Here is a 13,591-nt window from a genome sequence, read left to right as displayed (position 1 = left end):
GTCGTTTTGGCGAGACAACTGGAAACAACGCGCCGGATATTCGGAACATTTGCGGCACGATCGCCATTACTGAATGGGAACGGTGCAAAACCGGGCTTTTGGCATTCGTCATGCATTGTGGGCCCCTTGATAGTATTGCATCTATCCGGGGCTGCGGCAGATCTGGAAACGAATAACTCCGCTCACGTGGGAGCTTGTGCACGGTTACCAAGGGAGGAAAGTTGCATACACCGTATTTTCAAATCTGAATGTATTAAAGGTGGGGATCAAGATAGTGAGTGCATAAAGATGTAAGCGAGCAAGAAGCAAACGGGTGCGATCATACCAGCACTAATCCACCGGATCCCATTAGAACTCCGAAGTTAAGCGTGTTTGGGTGAAAAAGTATTAGGATGGGTGACCTCCTGGGAAGTCCATGTGTTGTACCCCAATTTTATTAATATTTTATTTTTGATATACGATTTGCAAATTTCATATGTCGTATTGGCGAGACAACTGGAAACAATGCGCCGGATTCTCAGACCATTTTCGACACGACCGTCATTACTGAATGGGAACGGGGCAAAACCGGGCTTTTGGCATTCGTCGTGCATTGTGGGCCCCGTGATTGTATTGCATCTATCTGGGGCTGCGGCAGATCTGGAAAGGAATAACTCCTCTCACATGGGAGCTTGTGCACGGTTACCAAGGGAGGAAAGTTGCATACACCATTTTTTCATATCTGAAACAATTATTGGAGGGGAGCAAGATAGTGAGTGCATAAAGATTTAAGCGAGACAACTGGTGCGATCATTCCAGCACTAATGCACCGGATCCCATCAGAACACCGAAGTTAAAGGTGCATGGGCGACAGTAGTACTAGGATGGGTGACCTCCTGGGAAGTCCTCGTGTCGCACCCCAATTTTATTAATATTTTATCTTTGATATACTATTCGCAAATTCAATATGTCGTTTCGGCGAGACAACTGGAAACAACGCACCGGATACTCGGACCATTTGCGGTACCATCGTCATTACTGAATGGGAACGGTGCAAAACCGGGCTTTTGGCATTCGTCGTGCATTGTGGGCCCCGTGATAGTATTGCATCCATTCGGGGCTTCGGCAGATCTGGAAAGGAATAACTCCGCTCTCGTGGAAGCTTGTGCACGGTTACCAAGGGAGGAAAGTTGCATACACCGTTTTTTCAAGTGTGAAAGAATTAATGGGCGGGAGCAAGATAGTGAGTGCATAAAGATTTAAGCGAGCAAGAAGCAAACGGGTGCGATCATACCAGCACTAATGCACCGGATCGCATCAGAACACCGGAGTTAAGTGTGCTTGGGCGAGAGTAGTATTAGGATGGGTGACCTCCTTGGAAATCATCGTGTTGCACCGCAATTTTATTAATATTTTATTTTTGATATACTATTTGCAAATTCCATATGTCGTTTCGGCGAGACAACTGGAAACAACGCGACGGATACTCGGACCATTTGCGACACGATCGTCATTACTGAATGGGAACGGTGCAAAACCGAGCTTCTGGCATTCGTCGTGCATTATGGGCCCCGTGATAGTATTGCATCTATCCGGGGTTGCGGCAGATCTGGAAAGGAATAACTCCGCTCACGTGAGAGCTTGTGCGCGGTTACGAAGGGAGGAAAGTGGGAAACACCGTTTTTTCAAGTCTGAAAGTATTAATGGAGGGGAGCAATATAGTGAGTGCATAAATATTTAAGCGAGCAAGAAGCAAACGGCTCCGATCATACCAGCACTAATCCACCGGATCCCATCAGAACTCCGAAGTTAAGTGTGCTTGGGCGAGAGTAGTTTTACGATGGCTGACCTCCTGGGAAATCCTTGTGTTGCAACCCAATTTTATTAATATTTTATTTTCGATATACTATTTGCAAATTCCATATGCCGTTTCGGCGAGACAACTGGAAACAACGCGCCGGATACTCGGACCATTTGCGGTACGATCGTCATTACTGAATGGGAACGATGCAAAACCGGGCTTTTGGCATTCGTCGTGCATTGTGGACCCCGCGATTGTCTTGCATCTATCTGGGGCTGTGACAGATCTGGAAAGGAATAACTCTACTCACGTGGAAGCTTGTGCACGGTTACCAAGGGAGGAAAGTTGCATAAACCGTTTTTTCAAGTCTGAAAGAATTATTGGAGGGGAGAAAGATAGAGAGTGCATAATGATTTAAGCGAGCAAGAAGTAGACGGTTGCGATCATACCAGCACTAATGCACCGGAACCCATCAGAACTCCGAAGTTAAGCATGCATGGGCGAGAGTAGTATTAGGATGTGTGACCTCCTGGGAAGTCCTCGTGTTGCACCCCAATTTTATTAATATTTTATCTTTGATATACTAGTTGGAAATTCCATATGTCGTTTCGGCGAGACAACTGGAAACAATGTGCCGGATACTCGGACCATTGGCGGCACGATCGTCATTACTGAATGGGAACGGTGCAAAACCGGGCTTTTGGCATTCGTCGTGCATTGTCGGCCCCGCGATAGTATTGCATCTATCCGGGGCTGCGACAGATCTGGAAAGGAATAACTCCGCTCATGTGGAAGCTTGTGCACGGTTACCAAGGGAGGAAAGTTGCATACACCGTTTTTTCAAGTCTGAAAGAATTAATGGGGGGGAGGAAGATAGTGACTGCATAAAGATTTAACCGAGCAAGAAGCAAACGGTTGCGATCATACCAGCACTAATGCACCGGATCCAATCAGAACTCCGAAGTTAAGTGTGCTTGGGCGAGTAGTATTAGGATGGGTGACCTCCTGGGAAGTCCTCGTGTTGCACCCCAATTTTATTAATATTTTATTTTTGATATACTATTTGCAAATTCCATATGTCGTTTCGACGAGACAACTGGAAGCAACGTGCTGGATACTCGGACGATTTGCGGTACGATCATCATTACTGAATGGGAACGGTGCAAAACCGGGCTTTTGGCATTCGTCGTGCATTGTGGGCCCCGCGATAGTATTGCATCTATCCGTGGCTGCGGCAGATCTGGAAAGGAATAACTTCGCTCACGTGGGAGCTTGTGCACGTTTACCAAGGGAGGAAAGTTGCATACACCGTTCTTTTCAAATCTGAAAGAATTAATGGAGGGGAGCCAGATAGTGAGTGCATAAAGATTTAAGCAAGAAAGAAGCAAACGGGTGCGATCATACCAGCACTAATCCACCGGATCCCATTAGAACTCCGAAGTTAAGCGTGCTTGCGCGAGTGTAGAATTAGGATGGGTGACCTCCTGGGAAATCATCGTGTTGGAACCCAATTTTTTTAATATTTTATTTTCGATATACTATTTGCAAATTCCATATGTCGTTTCGGCGAGACAACTGGAAACAACGCGCCGGATACTCGGACCATTTGAGGCACGATCATCATTACTGAATGGGAACGGTGCAAAACCGGGCTTTTGGCATTCGTCGTGCATTGTGGGTCCCGTGATAGTATTGCATCTATCCGGGGCTGTGACAGATCTGGAAAGGAATTACTCCGCTCACGTGGATGCTAGTTCACGGTTACCAAGGGAGGAAAGTTGCATACACCGTTTTTTCAAGTCTAAAAGAATTAATGGAGGGGAGCAAGATAGTGAGTGCATAAAGATGTAAGCGAGCAAGAAGCAAACGGGTGCGATCATACCAGCACTAATCCACCGGATCCCATTAGAACTCCTAAATTAAGCGTGTTTGGGTGAGAGTAGTATTAGGATGGTTGACCTCCTGGGAAATCCTTGTGTTGCAACCCAATTTTACTAATATTTTATTTTTGATATACTATTTGCAAATTCCATATGTCGTTTCGGCGAGACAACTGGAAACAACGCGCCGGATACTCGGACCATTTGCGGTAGGATCGTCATTACTGAATGGGAACGGTGCAAACCAGGCTTTCGGCATTCGTCGTGCATTGTGGGCCCCTCGATTGTATTGCATCTATCCGTGGCTGCGGCAGATCTGGAAAGGAATAACTCCGCTCATGTGGAAGCTTGTCCACGTTTACCAAGGGAGGAAAGTTACATACACCATTTTTTCAAGTATGAAAGAATTAATGGAGGGGAGCAAGATAGTGAGTGCATTAAGATTTTAGCGAGCAAGAAGCGGACGGGTGCGATCATACAAGCACTAATGCACCGGATCCCATCAGAACTCCGAAGTTAAGTGTGCTTGGGCGAGAGTAGTACTAGGATGGGTGACCTCCAGGGAAGTCCACCTGTTGCACCCGAATTTTACTAATATTTTATTTTTGATATACTATTTGCAAATTCCATATGTCGTTTCGGCGAGACAACTGGAAACAATGCGCCGGATAGTCGGACCATTTGCGGCACGATCGTCATTACCGAATGGGAACGGTGCAAAACCGAGCTTTTGGGCTTCGTCGTGCATTGTGGGCCCTGCGATTGTATTGCATCTATCCGGGGCTGCGGCAGATCTGGAAAGGAATAACTCCGCTCACGTGGGAGCTTGTGCACGGTTACCAAGGGAGGAAAGTTGCATACACCGTTTTCTCATGTCTGAAAGTATTAATGGAGGGGAGCAAGATAATAAGTGCATAAAGATTTAAGCAAGCAAGAAGCAAACGGGTATAATCATACCAGCACTAATCCACCGGATCCCATTAGAACTCCGAAGTTAAGTGTGCTTGGGCGATAGTAGTATTAGGATGGCTAACCTCCACGGAAATCCTTGTGTTGCAACACAATTTTATTAATATTTTATTTTTGATATCGTATTTGCGAATTCCATATGCGGTTTCGGCGAGACAACAGGAAACAATGCGCCGGATACTCGGACCATTTGCGGTACGATCGTCATTACTGAATGGGAACGGCGCAAAACCGGGCTTTTGGCATTCGTCGTGCATTGTGGGCCCCGCATTTGTATTGCGTCTATCCGTGGTTGCGGCAGATCTGGAAAGGAATAACTCCGCTCATGTGGGAGCTTGTGCACGTTTACCAAGGGAGGGAAGTTGCATACACCATTTTTTCAAGTCTGAAAGAATTAATGGAGGGGAGCAAGATAGTGAGTGCATAAAGATTTAAGCGAGCAAGAAGCAAATGGTTGCAATCATACCAGCACTAATCCACCGGATCCTATCAGAACTCCGAAGTTAAGCGTGCTTGGGCGAGAGTAGTATTAGGATGGTTGACCTCCTGGGAAATCCTTGTGTTGCAACCCAATTTTATTAATATTTTATTTTTGATATACTATTTGCAAATTCCATATGTCGTTTCGGCGAGATAACTAGAAACAACGCGCCGGATACTCGGACCATTTGTGGTAGGATCGTCATTACTGAATGGGAACGTTGCAAAACCAGGCTTTCGGCATTCGTAGTGCATTGTGGGCCCCTCGATTGTATTGCATCTATCCGTGGCTGCGGCAGATCTGGAAAGGAATAACTCCGCTCACGTGGAAGCTTGTCCACGTTAACCAAGGGAGGAAAGTTGCATACACCGTTTTTTCAAGTATGAAAGAATTAATGGAGGGGAGCAAGATAGTGAGTGCATTAAGATTTAAGCGAGCAAGAAGCGGACGGGTGCGATCATACCAGCACTAATGCACCGGATCCCATCAGAACTCCGAAGTTAAGTGTGCTTGGGCGAGAGTAGTTCTAGGATGGGTGACCTCCAGGGAAGTCCACCTGTTGCACCCCAATTTTACTAATATTTAATTTTTGATATACTATTTGCAAATTCCATATGTCGTTTCGGCGAGACAATTGGAAACAATGCGTCGGATTGTCGGACCATTTGCGGCACGATCGTCATTACTGAATGGGAACGGTGCAAAACCAAGCTTTTGGCCTTCGTCGTACATTGTGGGCCCTGCGATTGTATTGCATCTATCCGGGGCTGCGGCAGATCTGGAAAGGTATAACTCCGCGCTTGTGCACGGTTACCAAGGGAGGAATGTGGGATACACCATTTTTTCAAGTCTAAAAGTATTAATGGAGGGGAGCAATATAGTGAGTGCATAAATATTTAAGCGAGCAAGAAGCAAACGGCTCCGATCATACCAGCACTAATCCACCGGATCCCATCAGAACTCCGAAGTTAAGTGTGCTTGGGTGAGAGTAGTATTAGGATGGCTGACATCCTGGGAAATCCTTGAGTTGCAACCCAATTTTATTAATATGTTATTTTCGATATTCTATTTGCAAATTCCATATGCCGTTTCGGCGAGACAACTGGAAACAACGCGCTGGATACTCGGACCATTTGCGGTACGATCGTCATTACTGAATGGGAACGGTGCAAAGTCGGGCTTTTGGCATTCGTCGTGCATTGTGGGCCCCGTGATTGTATTGCATCTATCCATGGCTGCGGCAGATTTTGAAAGGAATAACTCCGCTCACGTGGGAGCTTGTGCACGTTTACCAAGGGAGGAAAGTTGCATACACCGTTTTTTCAAGTCTGAAAGAATTAATGGAGGGGAGAAAGATACTGAGTGCATAAAGATTTAAGCGAGGAATAAGCGGACGGGTGCGTTCATACCAGCACGAATGCACCGGATCCCATCAGAACTCCGAAGTTAAGTGTGATTGGGCGAGAGTAGTATTAGGATGGGTGACCTCCTGGGAAATCCTAGTGTTGCACCCCAATTTTATGAATATTTTATTTTTGATATACTATTTGCAAATTCCATATGTCATTTCGGCGAGACAACTGGAAACAACGCGTCGGATTCTCAGACCATTTGCGGCACGATCGTCATTACTGAATGGGAACGGTGCAAAACCGGGCGTTTGGCATTCGTCGTGCATTGTGGGCCCCATGAAAGTATTGCATCTGTTCGTGGCTGCGGCAGATCTAGAAAGGAATAACTCCGCTCACGTGGGAGCTTGTGCACGTTTACCAAGGTAGGAAAGTTGCATACACCGTTCTTTTCAAATCTGAAAGAATTAATGGAGGGGAGAAAGATAGTGAGTGCATAAAGATTTAAGCGAGCAAGAAGCAGACGGGTGCGATCATACCAGCACTAATGCACCGGATCCCATCAGAACTCCGAAGTTAAGTGTGCTTGGGCGAGAGTAGTATTAGGATGGGTGACCTCCTGGGAATTCCTCGTGTTGCACCCCAATTTTATTAATATTTTATTTTTTGTATACTACTTGCAAATTCCATATGTCGTTTCGGCGAGACAACTGGAAACAACGCGCCGGATATTCGGACCATTTGCGGCACGATCGTCATTACTGAAATGTACGGTGCAAAACCGGGCTTTTGGCATTCGTCGTGCATTGTGAGCCCCGTGATAGTATTGCATCTATCCGGGGCTGCGGCAGATTTAGAAACGAATAACTCCGCTCACGTCGGAGCTTGTGCACGGTTACCAAGGGAGGAAATTTGCATACACCGTATTTTCAATTCTGAATGTACTAAAGGAGGGGTGCAAAATAGTGAGTGCATAAAGATGTAAGCGAGCAAGAAGCAAACGGGTGCGATCATACCAGCATTAATCCACCGGATCCCATTAGAACTCCGAAATTAAGCGTGTTTGGGTGATAAAGTATTAGGATTCGTGACCTCCTGGGAAGTCCTTGTGTTGCACCCCAATTTTATTAATATTTTATTTTTGATATACGATTTGCAAATTCCATATGTCGTTTCGGCGAGACAACTGGAAACAACGCGTCGGATTCTCGGACCATTTGCGGCACGACCGTCATTACTGAATGGGAACGGGGCAAAACCGGGCTTTTGGCATTCATCGTGCATTGTGGGCCCAGCGATAGTAATGCATCTATCCGTGGCTGTGGCAGATCTGGAAAGGAATAACTCCGCTCACGTGGGAGCTTGTGCACGTTTACCAAGGGAGGAAAGTTGCATACACCGTTCTTTTCAAATCTGAAAGAATTATTGGAGGGGAGCAAGATAGTGAGTGCATAAAGATTTAAGCGAGCAGGAAGCGGACGGGTGCGATCAAAACAGCACTAATGCACCGGATCCCATCAGAACTACGAAGTTAAGTGTGCTTGGGCCAGAGTAGTATTAGGATGGGTGACCTCCTGGGAAGTCCTCGTGTTGCACCCCAATTTTATTAATATTTTATTTTTGATATACTATTTGCAAATTCCATATGTCGTTTCGGCGAGACAACTGGAAACAACGCGCCGGATATTCGGACCATTTGCGGCACGATCGTCATTACTGAATGGGAACGGTGCAAAACCGGCCTTTTGGCATTCGTCGTGCATTGTGGGACCCGTGATAGTGTTGCATCTATCCGGGGCTGTGGCAGATCTGGAAATGAATAACTCCGCTCACGTGGGAGCTAGTGCACAGTTACCAAGGGAGGAAAGTTGCATACACCGTATTTTCAAGGCTGAAAGAATTAATGGAGGAGAGCAAAATAGTAAGTGCATAAAGATTTAAGCGAGCAAGAAGCAAACGGGTCCGATCATTCCAGCACTAATCCACCGGATCCCATAAGAACTCCGAAGTTAAGTGTGTTAGGGCGATAGTAGTATTAGGATGGCTGACCTCCTCGGAAATCCTTGTGTTGCAACCCAATTTTATTAGTATTTTATTTTTGATATCGTATTTGCAAATTCCATATGCGGTTTCGGTGAGACAAGAGGAAACAACGCGCCGGATACTCGGACCATTTGCGGTACGATCGTCATTACTGAATGGGAACGCCGCAAAACCGGGCTTTTGGCATTCTTCATGCATTGTGGGCCCCACGTTTGTATTGCGTCTATCCGTGGTTGCGGCAGATATGGAAAGGAATAACTCTGCTCATGTGGGAGCTTGTGCACGTTTACCAAGGGAGGGAAGTTGCATACACCATTTTTTCAAGTCTGAAAGAATTAATGGAGGGGAGCAAGATAGTGAGTGCATAAAGATTTAAGCGAGCAAGAAGCAAACGGGTGCGATCATACCAGCACTACTCCACCGGATCCTATCAGAACTCCTAAATTAAGCGTGCTTGGGCGAGATTAGTATTAGGATGGTTGACCTCCTGGGAAATCCTTGTGTTGCAACCCAATTTTACTAATATTTTATTTTTGATATACTATTTGCAAATTCCATATGTCGTTTCGGCAAGACAACTGGAAACAACGCGCCGGATACTCGGAGCATTTGCGGTAGGATCGTCATTACTGAATGGGAACGGTGCAAACCAGGCTTTCGGCATTCGTCGTGCATTGTGGGCCCCTCGATTGTATTGCATCTATCCGTGGCTGCGGCAGATCTGGAAAGGAATAACTCCGCTCATGTGGAAGCTTGTCCACGTTTACCAAGGGAGGAAAGTTGCATACACCATTTTTTCAAATATGAAAGAATTAATGGTGGGGAGCAAGATAGTGAGTGCATTAAGATTTTAGCGAGCAAGAAGCGGACGGGTGCGATCATACAAGCACTAATGCACCGGATCCCATCAGAACTCCGAAGTTAAGTGTGCTTGGGCGAGAGTAGTACTAGGATGGGTGACCTCCAGGGAAGTCCACCTGTTGCACCCCAATTTTACTAATATTTTATTTTTGATATACTATTTGCAAATTCCATATGTCATTTCGGAGAGACAACTGGAAACAATGCGCCGGATAGTCGGACCATTTGCGGCACGATCGTCATTACTGAATGGGAACGGTGCAAAACCGAGCTTTTGGGCTTCGTCGTGCATTGTGGGCCCTGCGATTGTATTGCATCTATCCGGGGCTGTGGCAGATCTGGAAAGGAATAACTCCGCTCACGTGGGAGCTTGTGCACGGTTACCAAGGGAGGAAAGTTGCATACACCGTTTTCTCATGTCTGAAAGTATTAATGGAGGGGAGCAAGATAATGAGTGCATAAAGATTTAAGCAAACAAGAAGCACACGGGTATAATCATACCAGCACAAATCCACCGGATCCCATTAGAACTCCTAAATTAAGCGTGTTTGGGTGAGAAAGTATTAGGATAGGTGACCTCCTGGTAAATCATCGTGTTGCAACCCAATTTTTTTAATATTTTATTTTTGATATATTATTTGCAAATTCCATATGTCGTTTCGGCGAGAAAACTGGAAAAAATGCGCCGGATTCTCGGACCATTTGCGGCACGACCGTCATTACTGAATGGGAATGGTGCAAAACCGGGCTTTTTGCATTCGTCGTGCATTGTGGGCCCCGTGATAGTATTGCATCTATCCGGGGCTGCGACAGATCTGGAAAGGAATTACTCCGCTCACGTGGATGCTTGTGCACGGTTACCAAGGGAGGAAAGTTGCATACACCATTTTTTCATGTCTAAAAGAATTATTGGAGGGGAGCAAGATAGTGAGTGCCTAAAGATTTAAGCAAGCAAGAAGCAAACGGGTGCGATCATACCAGCACTAATCCACCGGATCCCATCAGAACTCCGAAGTTAAGTGTGCTTGGTCGAGAGTAGTATTAGGATGGGTGACCTCCTGGGAAATCATCGTTTTGCAACCCAATTTTATTAATATTTTATTTTTGATATATTATTTGCAAATTCCATATGTCGTTTCGGCGAGAAAACTGGAAACAACGCGCCGGATAATCGGACCATTTGCGACACGATCGTCATTACTGAATGGGAACGGTGCAAAACCGGGCTTTTGGCATTCGTCGTGCATTGTGGGCCCCGTGATAGTATTGCATCTATCTGGCTTTGCGGCAGATCTGGAAAAGAATAACTCCGCTCACGTGGGAGCTTGTGCACGGTTACGAAGGGAGAAAAATTGGATAAACCGTTTTTTCAAGGCTGAAAGAATTAATGGAGGAGAGCAAGATAGTAAGTGCATAAAGATTTAAGCGAGCAAGAAGCAAACGGGTCCGATCATTACAGCACTAATCCACCGGATCCCATAAGAACTCCGAAGTTAAGTGTGCTTGGGCGATAGTAGTATTAGGATGGCTAACCTCCACGGAAATCCTTGTGTTGCAACCCAATTTTATTAATATTTTATTTTTGATATCGTATTTGCAAATTCCATATGCGGTTTCGGCGAGACAACAGGAAACAACGCGCCAGATACTCGGACCATTTGCGGTACGATCGTCATTACTGAATGGGAACGGCGCAAAACCGGGCTTTTGGCATTCGTCGTGCATTGTGGGCCCCGCGTTTGTATTGTGTCTATCCGTGGTTGCGGCAGATCTGGAAAGGAATAACTCCGCTCATGTGGGAGCTTGTGCACGTTTACCAAGGGAGGGAAGTTGCATACACCATTTTTTTCAAGTCTGAAAGAATTAATGGATGGGAGCAAAGTAGTGAGTGCATAAAGATTTAAGCGAGCAAGAAGCAAATGGTTGCAATCATAGCAGCACTAATCCACCGGATCCTATCAGAACTCCGAAGTTAAGCGTGCTTGGGTGAGAGTAGTATTAGGATGGTTGACCTCCTGGGAAATCCTTGTGTTGCAACCCAATTTTATTAATATTTTATTTTTGATATACTATTTGCAAATTCCATATGTCGTTTCGGCGAGATAACTGGAAACAACGCGCCGGATAATCGGACCATTTGTGGTAGGATCGTCATTACTGAATGGGAACGGTGCAAAACCAGGCTTTCGGCATTCGTCGTGCATTGTGGGCCCCTCGATTGTATTGCATCTATCCGTGGCTGCGGCAGATCTGGAAAGGAATAACTCCGCTCACGTGGAAGCTTGTCCACGTTTACCAAGGGAGGAAAGTTGCATACACCGTTTTTTCAAGTATGAAAGAATTAATGGAGGGGAGCAAAATAGTGAGTGCATTAAGATTTAAGCGAGCAAGAAGCGGACGGGTGCGATCATACCAGCACTAATGCACCGGATCCCATCAGAACTCCGAAGTTAAGTGTGCTTGGGCGAGAGTAGTTCTAGGATGGGTGACCTCCAGGGAAGTCCACCTGTTGCACCCCAATTTTACTAATATTTTATTTTTGATATACTATTTGCAAATTCTATATGTCGTTTCGGCGAGACAACTGGAAACAATGCGCCGGATTGTCGGACCATTTGCGGCACGATCGTCATTACTGAATGGGAACGGTGCAAAACCGAGCTTTTGGCCTTCGTCGTGCATTGTGGGCCTGGCGATTGTATTGCATCTATCCGGGGCTGCGGCAGATCTGGAAAGGTATAACTCCGCACTTGTGCACGGTTACCAAGGGAGGAAAGTTGGATACACCATTTTTTCAAGTCTGAAAGTATTAATGGAGGGGAGCAATATAGTGAGTGCATAAATATTTAAGCGAGCAAGAAGCAAACGGCTCCGATCATACCAGCACTAATCCACCGGATCCCATCAGAACTCCGAAGTTAAGTGTGCTTGGGTGAGAGTAGTATTAGGATGGCTGACATCCTGGGAAATCCTTGAGTTGCAACCCAATTTTATTAATATGTTATTTTCGATATTCTATTTGCAAATTCCATATGCCGTTTCGGCGAGACAACTGGAAACAACGCGCTGGATACTCGGACCATTTGCGGTACGATCGTCATTACTGAATGGGAACGGTGCAGAGTCGGGCTTTTGGCATTCGTCGTGCATTGTGGGCCCCGTGATTGTATTGCATCTATCCATGGCTGCGGCAGATTTTCAAAGGAATAACTCCGCTCACGTGGGAGCTTGTGCACGTTTACCAAGGGAGGAAAGTTGCATACACCGTTTTTTCAAGTCTGAAAGAATTAATGGAGGGGAGAAAGATAGTGAGTGCATAAAGATTTAAGCGAGCAAGAAGCGAACGGGTGCGTTCATACCAGCACTAATGCACCGGATCCCATCAGAACTCTGAAGTTAAGTGTGGTTGGGCGAGAGTAGTATTAGGATGGCTGACCTCCTGGGAAATCCTAGTGTTGCACCACAATTTTATGAATATTTTATTTTTGATATACTATTTGCAAATTCCATATGTCATTTCGGCGAGACAACTGGAAACAACGCGTCGGATTCTCGGACCATTTGCGGCACGATCGTCATTACTGAATGGGAACGGTGCAAAACCGGGCGTTTGGCATTCGTCGTGCATTGTGGGCCCCGTGATAGTATTGCATCTATTCGTGGCTGCGGCAGATCTAGAAAGGAATAACTCCGCTCACGTGGGAGTTTGTGCACGTTTACCAAGGGAGGAAAGTTGCATACACCGTTCTTTTCAAATCTGAAAGAATTAATGGAGGGGAGAAAGATAGTGAGTGCATAAAGATTTAAGCGAGCAAGAAGCAAACGGGCGCGATCATACCAGCACTAATTCACCGGATCCCATTAGAACTCCGAAGTTAAGTGTGCTTGGGCGAGAGTAGTATTAGGATGGGTGACCTCCTGGGAAGTCCTCGTGTTGCACCCCAATTTTATTAATATTTTATTTTTGATATACTATATGCAAATTCCATATGTCGTTTCGGCGAGACAACTGGAAACAACGCGCCGGATATTCGGACCATTTGCGGCACGATCGTCATTACTGAAATGAACGGTGCAAAACCGGGCTTTTGGCAGTCGTCGTGCATTGTGAGCCCCGTGATAGTATTGCATCTATCCGGGGCTGCGGCAGATCTAAAAACAAATAACTCCGCTCACGTCGGAGCTTGTGCACGGTTACCAAGGGAGGAAATTTGCATACACCGTATTT

General features: G+C 45.9%; 6 non-coding genes and 19 pseudogenes across 6 annotated transcripts; all 25 read left to right on the top strand.

Moving 5' to 3' along the window:
* Window positions 1-311: 311 nt before the first annotated feature.
* Window positions 312-429, top strand: LOC148855880 (5S ribosomal RNA; annotated as a pseudogene).
* Window positions 430-781: 352 nt separating this feature from the next.
* LOC148855879 (5S ribosomal RNA) lies at window positions 782-900 on the top strand (annotated as a pseudogene).
* Window positions 901-1,259: 359 nt separating this feature from the next.
* On the top strand, window positions 1,260-1,378 carry LOC148855878 (5S ribosomal RNA; annotated as a pseudogene).
* Window positions 1,379-1,737: 359 nt separating this feature from the next.
* On the top strand, window positions 1,738-1,856 carry LOC148855877 (5S ribosomal RNA; annotated as a pseudogene).
* Window positions 1,857-2,215: 359 nt separating this feature from the next.
* On the top strand, window positions 2,216-2,334 carry LOC148855876 (5S ribosomal RNA; annotated as a pseudogene).
* Window positions 2,335-2,693: 359 nt separating this feature from the next.
* Window positions 2,694-2,810, top strand: LOC148855875 (5S ribosomal RNA; annotated as a pseudogene).
* A 360-nt stretch (window positions 2,811-3,170) lies between these two features.
* LOC148855874 (5S ribosomal RNA) lies at window positions 3,171-3,289 on the top strand (annotated as a pseudogene).
* Window positions 3,290-3,648: 359 nt separating this feature from the next.
* On the top strand, window positions 3,649-3,767 carry LOC148855873 (5S ribosomal RNA; annotated as a pseudogene).
* A 358-nt stretch (window positions 3,768-4,125) lies between these two features.
* On the top strand, window positions 4,126-4,244 carry LOC148855872 (5S ribosomal RNA; annotated as a pseudogene).
* Window positions 4,245-4,603: 359 nt separating this feature from the next.
* LOC148855871 (5S ribosomal RNA) lies at window positions 4,604-4,722 on the top strand (annotated as a pseudogene).
* A 359-nt stretch (window positions 4,723-5,081) lies between these two features.
* On the top strand, window positions 5,082-5,200 carry LOC148855870 (5S ribosomal RNA). The gene has a single exon (XR_016097796.1). It is a non-coding gene; the product is annotated as a 5S ribosomal RNA (ribosomal RNA).
* A 359-nt stretch (window positions 5,201-5,559) lies between these two features.
* On the top strand, window positions 5,560-5,678 carry LOC148855869 (5S ribosomal RNA). The gene has a single exon (XR_016098047.1). It is a non-coding gene; the product is annotated as a 5S ribosomal RNA (ribosomal RNA).
* A 349-nt stretch (window positions 5,679-6,027) lies between these two features.
* Window positions 6,028-6,146, top strand: LOC148855868 (5S ribosomal RNA; annotated as a pseudogene).
* A 359-nt stretch (window positions 6,147-6,505) lies between these two features.
* On the top strand, window positions 6,506-6,624 carry LOC148855867 (5S ribosomal RNA). Its single transcript, XR_016098184.1, has one exon. It is a non-coding gene; the product is annotated as a 5S ribosomal RNA (ribosomal RNA).
* A 360-nt stretch (window positions 6,625-6,984) lies between these two features.
* Window positions 6,985-7,103, top strand: LOC148855866 (5S ribosomal RNA). Its single transcript, XR_016096246.1, has one exon. It is a non-coding gene; the product is annotated as a 5S ribosomal RNA (ribosomal RNA).
* Window positions 7,104-7,939: 836 nt separating this feature from the next.
* Window positions 7,940-8,058, top strand: LOC148855865 (5S ribosomal RNA; annotated as a pseudogene).
* Window positions 8,059-8,417: 359 nt separating this feature from the next.
* On the top strand, window positions 8,418-8,536 carry LOC148855864 (5S ribosomal RNA; annotated as a pseudogene).
* Window positions 8,537-8,895: 359 nt separating this feature from the next.
* Window positions 8,896-9,014, top strand: LOC148855863 (5S ribosomal RNA; annotated as a pseudogene).
* Window positions 9,015-9,372: 358 nt separating this feature from the next.
* LOC148855862 (5S ribosomal RNA) lies at window positions 9,373-9,491 on the top strand (annotated as a pseudogene).
* Window positions 9,492-10,327: 836 nt separating this feature from the next.
* LOC148855861 (5S ribosomal RNA) lies at window positions 10,328-10,446 on the top strand (annotated as a pseudogene).
* Window positions 10,447-11,284: 838 nt separating this feature from the next.
* Window positions 11,285-11,403, top strand: LOC148855860 (5S ribosomal RNA; annotated as a pseudogene).
* Window positions 11,404-11,762: 359 nt separating this feature from the next.
* Window positions 11,763-11,881, top strand: LOC148855859 (5S ribosomal RNA). Its single transcript, XR_016098045.1, has one exon. It is a non-coding gene; the product is annotated as a 5S ribosomal RNA (ribosomal RNA).
* A 349-nt stretch (window positions 11,882-12,230) lies between these two features.
* On the top strand, window positions 12,231-12,349 carry LOC148855858 (5S ribosomal RNA; annotated as a pseudogene).
* Window positions 12,350-12,708: 359 nt separating this feature from the next.
* On the top strand, window positions 12,709-12,827 carry LOC148855857 (5S ribosomal RNA; annotated as a pseudogene).
* Window positions 12,828-13,187: 360 nt separating this feature from the next.
* On the top strand, window positions 13,188-13,306 carry LOC148855856 (5S ribosomal RNA). The gene has a single exon (XR_016097665.1). It is a non-coding gene; the product is annotated as a 5S ribosomal RNA (ribosomal RNA).
* Window positions 13,307-13,591: the final 285 nt, after the last annotated feature.

This window comes from Nelumbo lutea, chromosome 4, assembly GCF_056320005.1.
Source record: "Nelumbo lutea isolate HS-2025 chromosome 4, American lotus-T2T, whole genome shotgun sequence".
NCBI classification, from domain to species: domain Eukaryota; kingdom Viridiplantae; phylum Streptophyta; class Magnoliopsida; order Proteales; family Nelumbonaceae; genus Nelumbo; species Nelumbo lutea.
Note: the sequence above shows the minus strand (reverse complement) of the source record. Positions and strands in the feature narration are given on the sequence as shown.